This window comes from Gossypium hirsutum, chromosome D05 (genome assembly GCF_007990345.1).
Source record: "Gossypium hirsutum isolate 1008001.06 chromosome D05, Gossypium_hirsutum_v2.1, whole genome shotgun sequence".
Classification (NCBI taxonomy): domain Eukaryota; kingdom Viridiplantae; phylum Streptophyta; class Magnoliopsida; order Malvales; family Malvaceae; genus Gossypium; species Gossypium hirsutum.
Genome location: NC_053441.1, coordinates 21,221,841 through 21,234,296, shown reverse-complemented (window position 1 = coordinate 21,234,296; position 12,456 = coordinate 21,221,841).

The following is a 12,456-nucleotide window of genomic DNA, read 5'->3' as shown; positions in this document are numbered from 1 at the left end:
GTATGTTATCATTGTTTCTATTAATATATATAATTGATAATTTAGTATTGAAGGAAGTGTCTACTCCCCTATCCACCTAATTTTTGTGGTGACAATTTTCATATTTAGTTGTTGACAATTTATTAAACATTATATTTGGGCTATGTTGATTTCTTGGTAAGCATCTAACTTGTTACGGAAGATCATACTGCTATGGAGTATGAATATTGATAATTGATTTGGGTTGAAATTTCTCAAAACAATCTCTTGGATTATGGATTTTAAATTGGATTACAATTTTAAGTTGCTAAGAGTTCATGTGAAAGTAGAATGCCGGTAATGACAATATATCACAAAGAAAAGAGAAATAAAAATAAAGAACACACATATTTTTACGTGGAAAGTCTTTCGAGAAAAAAACCACAAGCAGAGGAGAAGAAAATTTACTATGTCAAATTCGAATTATTACAATAGGAGTTTCGACTACATCTATTTATCGGTTGAAAAAACCTAATTCTAATCAAAGTCAAATATATTATGCTAATAAATGCTAAATATATTATACTCATAAATACTAAACCTTCTAGAAAGAAGATATATTTTGTTTAACTTGACTTGCAAGTAATCTCTTAGAATTTAGGTTACACAACTCTAACAATCTCCACATTGACACAAATTATCAACGAACAAATTTTTCACCTCTTCCATAAAACCCCTTAAGGGTTTAACTTCAACAATGAACACCAACCAAGTCTAAGCAATGCTCAAACTTGGTTATAGGAAGTGACTTAGTCATCATATTTGCAGGATTTTCATTAGTACTAATTTTGCTCACAACAATATCACCATGAGCATTAATATCATGAACAAAATGATATAGAACATCAATGTGTTTTGTTCTCTCATGAAACATTTGATTTTTTTTGTAAGGAAGATGACACTCAGACTGTCACAAAATACTTTACTGATTTGAAGGTCTTCATTAAGTTCACTAAAGAGTCTCTTCAACCAAATAGCTTCTTTACAAGCCTCAGTAATCGCCATGTACTCAGCTTTAGTGGTAGACAAAGCGACTGTAGTTTGCAAAGTGGCTTTCCAACTGATTGCACAACCTCCAATTGTAAAGATATAACATGTGAGAGATCTTCTTCTATCAAGGTCTCCAGCAAAATCAACATCAACATACCCAATGACTCCATCTCTAGTTCTTCCAAACTGTAAGCAAACATCAATAGTACCTCATAAGCATATTAAAATCCACTGAACTACTTTCCAATGTTCTTTACCGGGATTCGCCATGTATCTGCTAACTACACTAACTGCATATGATAAATCTGGACGTGAACAAACCGTAGCATACATTAGAGATCCCACTGCACTAGAGTATGGAACATGTGACATGTACTCAATCTCATCATCTGATTGTGGAGACAAAGCCGATGAAAGTCTGAAATGGGTTGCTAAAGAAGTACTAACAGGCTTAGCACTCTGCATATTGAACCTGCAAAGAACTTTCTCAATGTACCCCTTCTGACTTAGGTACAATTTACTTACTTTTCTATCTCTAAGAATCTCTATACCAATTATCTTCTTTGCTGGTCCCAAATCTTTAATCTCAAATTCTTCACTTAGTTGAGCTTTGACTTTTCTTATCTCTCATTTATCTTTTGCTGCTATCAATATGTCATCAACGTAAATGAGTAGATACACAAAAGAACCATCACTGTTTTTCTTAAAGTAAACACAACTGTCAAAATTACTTCTTTTGAAATCATGAGAAGTCATAAAGGAATCAAACCTCTTGTACCATTGTCTTGGTGACTGTTTCAAACCGTAAATGGACTTTTTTAGCAAGCAAAATAGTCCTCTTTTTCTAAGACTGTAAAACCCTCTGGTTGTTGCATGTAAATATCCTCCTCAAGTTCTCCATGTAAAAATACAATTTTTACATCTAACTACTTAAGCTCCAAATTATGCATGGCCACAATACCAAGCAAAGCTCGAATCGAACTATGCTTCACAACTGGGGAGAACACATCTGTGAAGTCCACTCCTGGAATTTGACTGTAACTCTTTGCAATAAATTTTGCTTTATATCTGGGTTCTTCAACTCCTAGAGTCCCTTCTTTCTTTTTAAACACCCATTTACAACGAACAACCTTTTTACCTTTAGGAAGTTTCACAAGATCCCATGTTATATTTTTGTGGAGTGATTCTCTCTCCTCTTGCATAGCAAACATCCACATTTCTAAGTCTTCCCAGCTAACCGCCTCAAAATAATTAGATGGTTATTGGTTTGCGTCTATATCTTCAGCCACATTTAAAGCATAAGCAACTAGATCAGTCTTGGCATACTTCTTTGGAGGTTTAATTTCTCTTCTAGTTCTGTTTTTGGCGATAAAGTATTGTGGTAAAGAAGCAACTATATTCTAAATTTTTGTACTAGTTTGAGGAGTCTACTCTGTTGTAGATTTTAAATTAATCTGATGCTCCACCTACTTTTGATTTTCTTTATTGGAAGAGTCTTTAAGAGATAAGTTAGGTAGTATAGCGGTTTCATCAAAAAACAATATGTCTGCTAATCACAACTTTTCTATTTTCAGGACACCATAACTTATACCCTTTTACACCAGCTTTATAACCAAGAAAAACACATTTAATGGATCTCGGTTCCAATTTTCCATTATCAACATGAGCATACATAGGAAACCCAAATATCTTTAAATCAGAATAGTCAGTAGGATTACTAGACCATACCTCTTGTTGAGTCTTTTTCTCAATGGCAACAGATAGAGATCGATTGATCAAAAAACATGCAGTGGAGGCTACTTTAGCCCAAAACGACTTTGGTAAATTGGCATTTAACAACATATATCGAACCTTCTCCATGATCGTTCTGTTTATTCGTTCTACAACGCTGTTTTGCTAAGGAGTATGATGATGTGATCCTGATCGCATCATGTAATGTCACAACCCAACGCCGTCGAGATTGGCCTAAACACGAGGGCCCCAAGTGCAAGATGAAGCTAATTTTTAGCTCATTTGAATTTCTTTTCGTGTGGTTCAACTCATTCGAGCTCAAGTTAGCTCATTCGTGCTCAAGTCAGCTCATTCAAGCTCAATTTAACTCGTTGAGCTCGTTATTAGCTCTTTAGCTCTTTTAATTTAATTTGCCGGAATAAATTAATTAGTTGAGTTAGTTATTTTAGCTCAAATAATTACTAAGTGTTTAATTAAGAAATCTGGACATTTTAATTATGTTTGTTTATTGCATGTTTAAATTGTTTTAATTATTACCTAGCATAAATGTGTTTGCCTTATTACAATTATTTAATGTGTGCGATTTAAGCTAAGTAAATTTGTTGAATTTGCTAGGACAATGTACATGGACGGCAAAGAAGAGGTGGACTGCAACAAGCATAAAAGCCGAATTAATGTGGAGGTGAACGGCATGAAATTAAGGAAGCATTTGACCAACATCATACATAATTTATGGAACAAATTAAGGAAGCACTTGACCAACATCATGCATAATTCATGGAAGAATTTGAGGAAGCATTTGACCAACATCATGCATAATTCATGGAAGAATTTGAGGAAGCATTTGACCAACATCATGCATAATTCATGGAAGAATTTAAGGAAGCATTTGGCCAACATCACGCATAATTTAAGAAACAAATTAAGGAAGCACCATGGCCGAATTTGGCTTCCAATTTTACCCATTCGGCTACCCTTTTGTTTTGCCTATAAATATGTGTTAAATTTCATTGTAAAATGGGAAGAACCTTGAATTAATGTTTTTACATTTTGTGAGATTGTTTACAACTCTCATTGTTCTCCAAAGACTAGTTTGACTTATCAAGTAACCCTTGTGGCGTCAACCCATTCTTCTTATCCGAACTTATCACTTTGCATCCAAAGTGTGGCGTTCAAGTTATACCGAGGTTCCTATCATCTTTGATAGTGGGTCAAGGTTCCATTTTATTCGTTTTCCATCCATACAACATTTGACCTTTCCTAAGTATTCGTATAAGTCCCGGGTTAACACACTTATATTGTGTTGGTTCAACTTGAATACTTGGTTTTCATTCACCTATCATCCTCAATACACTTCATAACCCCTTTTGAACTAAATTTGAGCCTTTATCCCTTCTTTCTTAACCTATCTTCGACAAACCTTGATATTACTCCAATTCACGATCGAGTACATCAACGACTCGACTCTCATCACCGAGGCCGGGGCGTATCATATGACGAACTATCAAGTGTCACACGATCCCTTCTAACTTGCACAATTTATTAAACTCATCAGAACAGAACTCTAAGCCATTGTCTGTGTGAAAGTATTTTATTTATTTTCCCGTCTGTTTTTCAATCATAGTTTTTCAAGACTTAAATGTGAAAAACACATCACTTTTCTACTTTAGGAAGAACACCCAAACTTTTCTGAAAAAATAATCAATAAAAGTTAGCATATAATTAGCTTCACCTCTCGAAGGCACTTTGGATGACCCCCACAGATCAAAATGAATATACTCCAACGTTCCCTTCGTTTTATGGATTCCTCTAGTGAATCGAACTCTCTTTTGCTTCCCAAAAATGCAGTGCTCGCAGAACTTTAGTTTGCAAATTCCTTACCCATCAAGAAGTCCTCTTTTGCTCAATTTCGTCATGCCATTCTCACTCATATGCCCTAGGCGCATATGCCAAAGTTTAGTGATATCATCATCTGACAAAGAAGAGGAAACGACAACTGCATCACCAGTAACAGTAGAACCCTGCAAAACATATAACTTGACAGTCTTTCTCTGCCCTTTCATCACAACGAAGGAACCTTTGGAAATCTTCAAAACCCTACTTTCAGCTGTATATTTATACCCTTTTAAATCAAGAGTACTCAACGAAATTAAATTTCTCTTCAATTCTGGAACATGTCGCACATCACTAAGTGTTCTGACAACTCTGTCAAACATCTTAACTTTAATCGTTCCAACACCTGTAATTTTACACGAAACATTATTTCCTATCAAAATAACACCTTCAGACACTGTTTTGTAAGTTGTAAACTAGTCCCGATTGGAACTCATGTGAAAGGTGAAGCCTGAATCAAGGATCCACTCCTCGCTCACTTTAGAATTATTGATAAAAGCGACTAGAAGTTCACCATCGCTGTAGTCTTCTACAATATCAGCTTCACTGGAATTTTTTGGTTGTTTTCCCTTTTGATTCGTAGCCTCCCTTTTGATATTGTTCTATAGCTTATAGCACTTAGATTTAATGAGTCTTTTCTTCTTGCAGAAGTTAAAAGTTTTACCTCTATTTGAAGACTTCGATCTACCCTTAGATTTACCACGAGGATTTCGTTCCTGTGTCCTTCCACGATCATCATCAGTATTCCATTCTTGTCTCCCACGAATAATAAAACTCTCTCCCTTAGAGTCGAGTTTAATCACAAGATGCTTCATCTTATCATACGAGCTCAAAGAATCATAAACCTCATCAATTATGAAAGACTCGCAGCTATATAAAATCGTGTCTCTAAAGGTTGAATAAGACGGGGGCAACGAACAAAGTATAATCAACCTTAGATCTTCCTTATCATACTGAGCCTCTATGGCCTCCAAGTTTGAGAGAATTTCTTTAAACAGTGTTAAATGTTCGTGCACAGACATACCTTCCTCTAAACAAGCATAATGACACTGCTTCATATGCAACTTGCTGGTTAGAGTTTTCGACATACATATTTGTTCTAGCCTCTTCCATAATGCAGCGGTGGTCTTCTCCTTCATCACATCCTGTAAAATTTCGTTAGACAAATACAGATGTAATTATGTTAACGCCTTTCGATCATTACGCTTCTTCTCTTCATCTGTTAATGTCGAAGGCATCTTATCTATCCCTAGCAGGGCATCCTCCAAATCTATCTGCACAAGAACTACTTGCATCTTAATCTGCCACAACGCAAATCTGGTGTTGCGATCCAACAGTGAAATGTCATACTTCAAAGACGCCATTACCATGATCGAGATGAACAACCCAGAAGCTCGGATACCAATTTGTGAAAATAGAACGTCGGTAACGACAATATATCACAAAGAAAAAATAAATAAAAATAAAGAACCCACAGATTTTTACGTGGAAACCGTTTCGAAAAAAAACACGGGCAGAGGAGAAGAAAATTCACTATGTCAAATTTAAATAATTACAAGAGGAGTTTCGACTACATCAATTTATAAGTTGAAAAAACCTAATTCTAATCAAAGTCAAATATATTATGCTAATAAATGCTAAATATATTATACTCATAAATACTAAATCTTCTAGAAAGAAGATATATTTTGTTTAACTTGACTTGCAAGCAATCTCTTAGAATTTGGGTCACACAACTTTAATAGATCATATATATATTACATGTTATTATATTGTATAGATATTACTATTTTATTGGGATTTATTAGATATTGGATTGTAAGCAAGTCTCGAATCCATGTCTATATATTTGAGAGACTATCATAGAAAATGTACTGAAAATTAGACACTTAATCTGTTATGGAGAGGTGTAAGAGTGCTATTTTTAAAGAAAACATGTCGTTGTGGTTTTACTGTTGTGGTCACAGGGGTGATCATAGTGGGGAGAGGTTTGTATCTTTAAAGTACAAGAGTGAGAGAAATGATCACAGTGTGTGTGATTGAGTAGGTTGATATTATAATTGCTGAAGAAAGTACATACTTTTTACTGAATTAGGCTCCACAAACATAGCGTAATCGAATTGCATGATCATTTTCATGTGATCTATATATTTTTCTATTTCCTCATTTAGTGTTTGGATAAGTGCCCATCAACTTAAGTACCAATTATTTTGTGTTGATTCTACTTTTAACAACGCCCTTTTTACTAACAATGTCTAACATGTTATTTATTTGTATTATTACGTGGTTTTAAAAGTTTTTGATATTTAAAATAAAACATAGAAACTTTTATACATGTATTATTGGTAGAGCGCATCCATGACAGTGACACGAAATGCGTTCATGAAGTGGAAAGCTGGGGATCTTGGTAAGCTCGATTATGTGAATCTGAGCTATAAAAATTCTCAAGCTACATTTTTATTTTTTAAAGCATTTGATTCTTTTAATGTGGAGAATATGCCAGGAATGAGTTAAGGGGGAAAAAAGTGCATATTCTTGTAGCATATATATGACTTTTCTTTTAATCACACTGTAGCTTGAAATCTGAGTGTTCCAGCATCTAGTTTTTAAGATTAGCATAGATGCTTTGGGAAAAGCACATATATGAAATAGTTACCCCTAGATATTTGGCTTCCAAATCACAGTTGAAATCTTCAACAGTAATTTCATCCTCTATTTTTAATTATTATTTAAAAGAATTAAAACTAGAATTGATATGATATGATATTTTTAAATAAATATTCTCTATTTATGATTTGAAACATATAATATGGAGTCTTTTCCATTCTTGAAATATTGACATTTGTTGTTATATTAAAGTGAGCCAGCTTTTTTCTTTACTAAAAATGAAGATGACCTAAGAACGAGATGGAAGTTAGGGAGACAGCTGCAGGAAGAAGACCTTGAAACCAAGTTTTAAGAATCCATCCATGGCAGGTTTTCCCCCCAAGTCCGTAATATGTTGTTGTTGTTGTTTTTAATGAATGGCCTAAAACCCTAAATGGCTTTGGCTGTCTATGGATTTATCTTTCACCTAACCACATCTAAATATCCAATTTGGCACACTAAAAGCATTAAGTTTTTGTGTAATGATAAAACCCGGTATGAAGGAATCTGAATTTATATTTAAATTTTATTTCGTGGTCTGACTTGAGAAACGGGTAAGCAGAAGTTGAGGTGTCCATATTAGTGTAACAAATTGTTGTTTTCTTCATAACTTTCTTTTTGGAAAATGAAATTGTAAAAGCAAAGGTGATTTTTATTTTTTATTTTGCTTGTGACCTCTCTCTCTCTCTACTGGGAGATGTTCGTACAGTGTGCCTTCTAAACAAGTTAATCTACTCCATCTTCGCTAATGTTAGAGGTGTTAAGGGTTGGGTTGGTTCAGATTTAAATTCAATTTATTTTTATTATAAATAGTTGTTTAAATTTGATTCGATTCGAGATGTGAGTTTTAAATTTTGTTTAAATTTATTTATATTTGTAAATAATAAATTTAAATCCATTTAAGTTTGTCTATATTAGAGGTGATCAACCCGGTCGGGCTCTGACAAAATTTTAAACCTGTTTTCTAGGCCTGGGCTTGGCTCGACCCAAAATAGGCCCGAAAAAAATTGCTAAGCACGAGCCCGGCCCATATTTAATATATAATTCAGGCCAGGGCCAAAATAGTTTTACCCGAGGCCCGGCCCGTTTTCTAAACGGGCCTCGTTTTTTTACTCAAACCATATTTCGGGCCTATATTTTTACCCGAACCCTCCCATTTTTCAGGCGGGCCGTCGGGCCGGGCCGAGTAGCCCAACCCATGATCACCTCTAGTCTATATATATTTTATTTATTTGAGACCTATACTATTAATAAAAATCTTTTATTAAGTTGGTATCATAAGTCAATCGGGTTCCAACTCAGTTAGGAAATTTATAAAAATGACCTTTTTATATTTTATAAAAGGTTATATTACTTGCGTATATTTTGGCCCTTTTAATTTTAAAAAAATAAAAATATGTATATGGTGCAATTTGGACCAATGTCTGTGACACCCCTAAAGTGACCCTAGTCGGAAAGTGGTTTCGGGACCACTAAACCGAGTCATAAAGATAATTAACCGTCATAGTTGATGCTCATTATATGTACATATGCATGTGTGAAAATTTCATGTTTGAATTTTGTTAATAGTAAGTGAATTTTATCAAATAGGACTTATGTGAGAAAATTTTGAAATGTGATAGGTCAAAGCATAAGGATCTATTAGTGCATGAAATAAAAAGGGGGGACTTGCATGTCAATTTCCCCCCTAATTAGTAGTGGCTGGCCATGACAAGTATGGTAGATCAAGTGTGATGGGCAAGAACATGTCATAAACATGTTAAGTTAGTGTTTCATGGGAAGTATGATAAAATAAGGAGCATGGGATACAAAATATATGCCTTTTATATTAATAAATTAAATGTTAAATGAATAAATAATATGAAATATGAACTTATATTAAAAGAAATGGGTGATAAAAACAAAGTTGGTTCATCCTCACTCTACCATTGCCGTAACTTGAGATTAGAAAGAAGAAAAAAATTTCTTTGTTTGATTTCGGCTTGGAGAATATTTAGAAAGAGCTCAAGAGCTTAGAGGACCAAAGTTGGATAAGGGAAGGGAAGAAGTGATCGAATAGCCGCCGAAATTGTTCGACCACATCCGAGGTAAGTTTTAAGTGTTTAAACGTTGAGTAAATTCAATTATAATAGGACATGATGAGTTGATTTAATAAGATATGATGTGGCCATGATATGTTCTAAGCTCAAATGGTAAGTTCTTAAGTGTTTGAGCTTGGGAATTTAAGGGTAATTTGAAATAGTCTGCTTCGGACAGCAGCAGTAACGTGACTTTAGAAAATCACCATAAATTTATGGACTTGAATTAGAGGCTGAATGAGACATGAAATTAAAGCTTAATGAGTCTAGTTTCTTATAAAAGAAACCGTGTAAGCAAAGGAATTTCCGATAATGAGATATTTAAAGTTGTGTGAGACGGTGTCAGAATGACTCTGAAATCCCCTGTTCTGTTTTTAGAAAATCATTATAAATTGTAAAAAATGGTTATAAGATAAAATTTATATTCTTAGACTCCTTAATGAGTCTAGTTTCAAATGAAATCAAATACAACACATTTTGAATTCTGTAAAATGAGAAATTTGATTCGTAGTGAAGAGTGGTCAGATTAGTCAAACAGTGAAACAGGGGAAACTTTAAGAAAATCTGGTATTGATTGGCCAAACCTAAAATTCTGGAAATTTTATGGGTGGAAGATATATGAGTCTATATTCAGGAAAAATTAACGGAAAGTGATTTGGAGTTTTGTAGCTCCAGTTATAAATAATTTAGTGACTATTGCTTAGGAAAAAAAGCTTGTGCTGAATTTGAGATTATGTTGTGAACCTTGATAAACTTGTTTTAGTTGCTCACAAGCTATTGATTAAACCCATACTTGAATTCTAAATCGTGATATTGTAAGTTCTTGAGTAATAGAGCTTAAATTATGATTTGATTAGATCATGTTTTAAGCAAATCAAAATCATGCTCTTTGTGTGTGGCTATCGAGCCGAAATTGCAAGAATGATAAGTGTCTTATGTTTGAGTTTTGCTAACGAAAATGAAATACGAATGTGCCATGATTTATTGTTAAATGTGCATGGTTATTTGAATGATGTCTCGGCTAAGTCCCGAAGGCTTTGTGCTAAGTGACCATATCCGGACTAAGATCCGAAGGCATTTGTGCGAGATACTAATTCCGGGCTAAGCCCGAAGGCATTTGTGCGAGTTACTAAATCTGGGTTAAGTCCCAAAGGCATTTGTGCGAGTTACTATAATCGGGCTATGTCCCGAAGGCATTTGAACGAGTAGCTATATCCGGTTAAATTCCGAAGGTATGTGATTTGGGAATGAATGATCTTGCTGTAAAAATTTCAGTTAATACGCTTGAAACATCCCAACATTGAGGTATGTTTCGTATGTGCTTTGAATTAGTTGAGCCCTTACAAATAAGTATTCGCTCAGTTGATAAATGAGCTACTGGCCTTTGGCTAAGTTGATCTTTGTGTATGAATAAAAGGGTTGGTAATGTGAAAGTGTATATATGTGATAAGGCCTAATGGCCGATGTGATGAATGTGAAAGTGTATATATGTGATAAGGCCTAATGGCCGATGTGATGAATGTGAAAGTGTATATATATGTGATAAGGCCTAATGGCCGATGTGATGAATGTGAAAGTGTATATATGTGATAAGGCCTAATGGTCGATGTGATGAATGTGAAAGTGTATATATATGTGATAAGGCCTAATGGCCGATGTGATGAATGTGAAAGTGTATATATGTGATAAGGCCTAATGGCCGATGTGATGAATGTGAAAGTGTATATATGTGACAGGGCCGAGTGGCCAACGTGATGGATGTGAAAGTGTATAAATGTGATAAGTCCCGAAGGGCATTTGTGTCAGCACTATATCCGGGTTAAAACCCCGCAGGCTTTATGCGAGAATATTATCACTGATTAATGTCCGTAAGCTTCGTGCTCGTACTATATCCGAGCTCTAAAGACCCGATGACTACGTGTGGGGATTTTGTCCGGGTAAGACCCGATAACTTCGTGTGGAGATTATGTCCGGGTAAGACTTCGTAATAAGAATTGCTTATAAATATATTCAATGCGAAAGGTTAAACAGGTATGTACTCCAAGTTTATATGTGAGCTTGATTTGCACTAAATCATAAGGTAGTTATGTGATGCATAGAGAGCAATCTATGAGACTATTCCTATGATTATGTGACATCAGATCAGTGTGAGAGGTTATGTGAAATCATACGATATATCTATGTCACATGAGCTCACTTTTATATGAAAGTTTATCTGCCTATTGTATATAATGAGATGTGCATATTCGGAAAAGGGATGGTATGCCCGAAGGAAGAGTGAAATAAAATATACGAACAACTATGTTATAATTTGATTGATATCTGTTGACACTGCTTAAAACTTACTAAGCATTGTAATGCTTACTCCGTTTACTCTGTTTCCTCTGTTTTATAGATCTCATTTGGAAGCTACAGGCTCGGGGATCATCAGCAACTAGTCACACTATCACTATCCATTGTTTGGTACTGCTACGTTTTGGATTATCTTATGGCATGTATAGAATAGACTAGTGGCGGAAGAATATCTTTGGTTAATGTATATAAGCCATGCGAAAATGGCATCTTTTGAATGTTTACTTAGTGAAGTTTAAATTTTACCTCTGGTTGTGCTTAGTACTTATTTAAACGAACGATCTTTATTTCAAGAAAAAGTTCAAAATTTTACTGTTCTGACATGAGTTACAAGTCTGGTAATGCCCCTTACCTATTCTGGCGACGGTTACGGGATAGGGGTGTTACATTTTATTGGTATCAGAGCTACGGTTTAGTCGATTCTAGGACTAACGTAGCACGCTTTAGTCTATTTATACATGCCATAAAGTGATAAAATGATAGTGTGATGATTTTTGGTTATTAAAATGCGTTTGTTGTATTGCAATGAATCTTGATCCCGATCGAGCTGTAGCAAGCTTCTGACTATGAGAATTTGCGATATAACTTCACTTAGATATGCCTAAATTATTAAGTTGATCAGGTACGTATCATGTACTCGTATTTGAATTTCGATTTGGATTGAATTATAAGGGTATAAGTGATGCAATTTTGAAAGAGTGTTATGACTATAAATGTGATTTTTGTATGTGGCTATGGAACTGGAAGT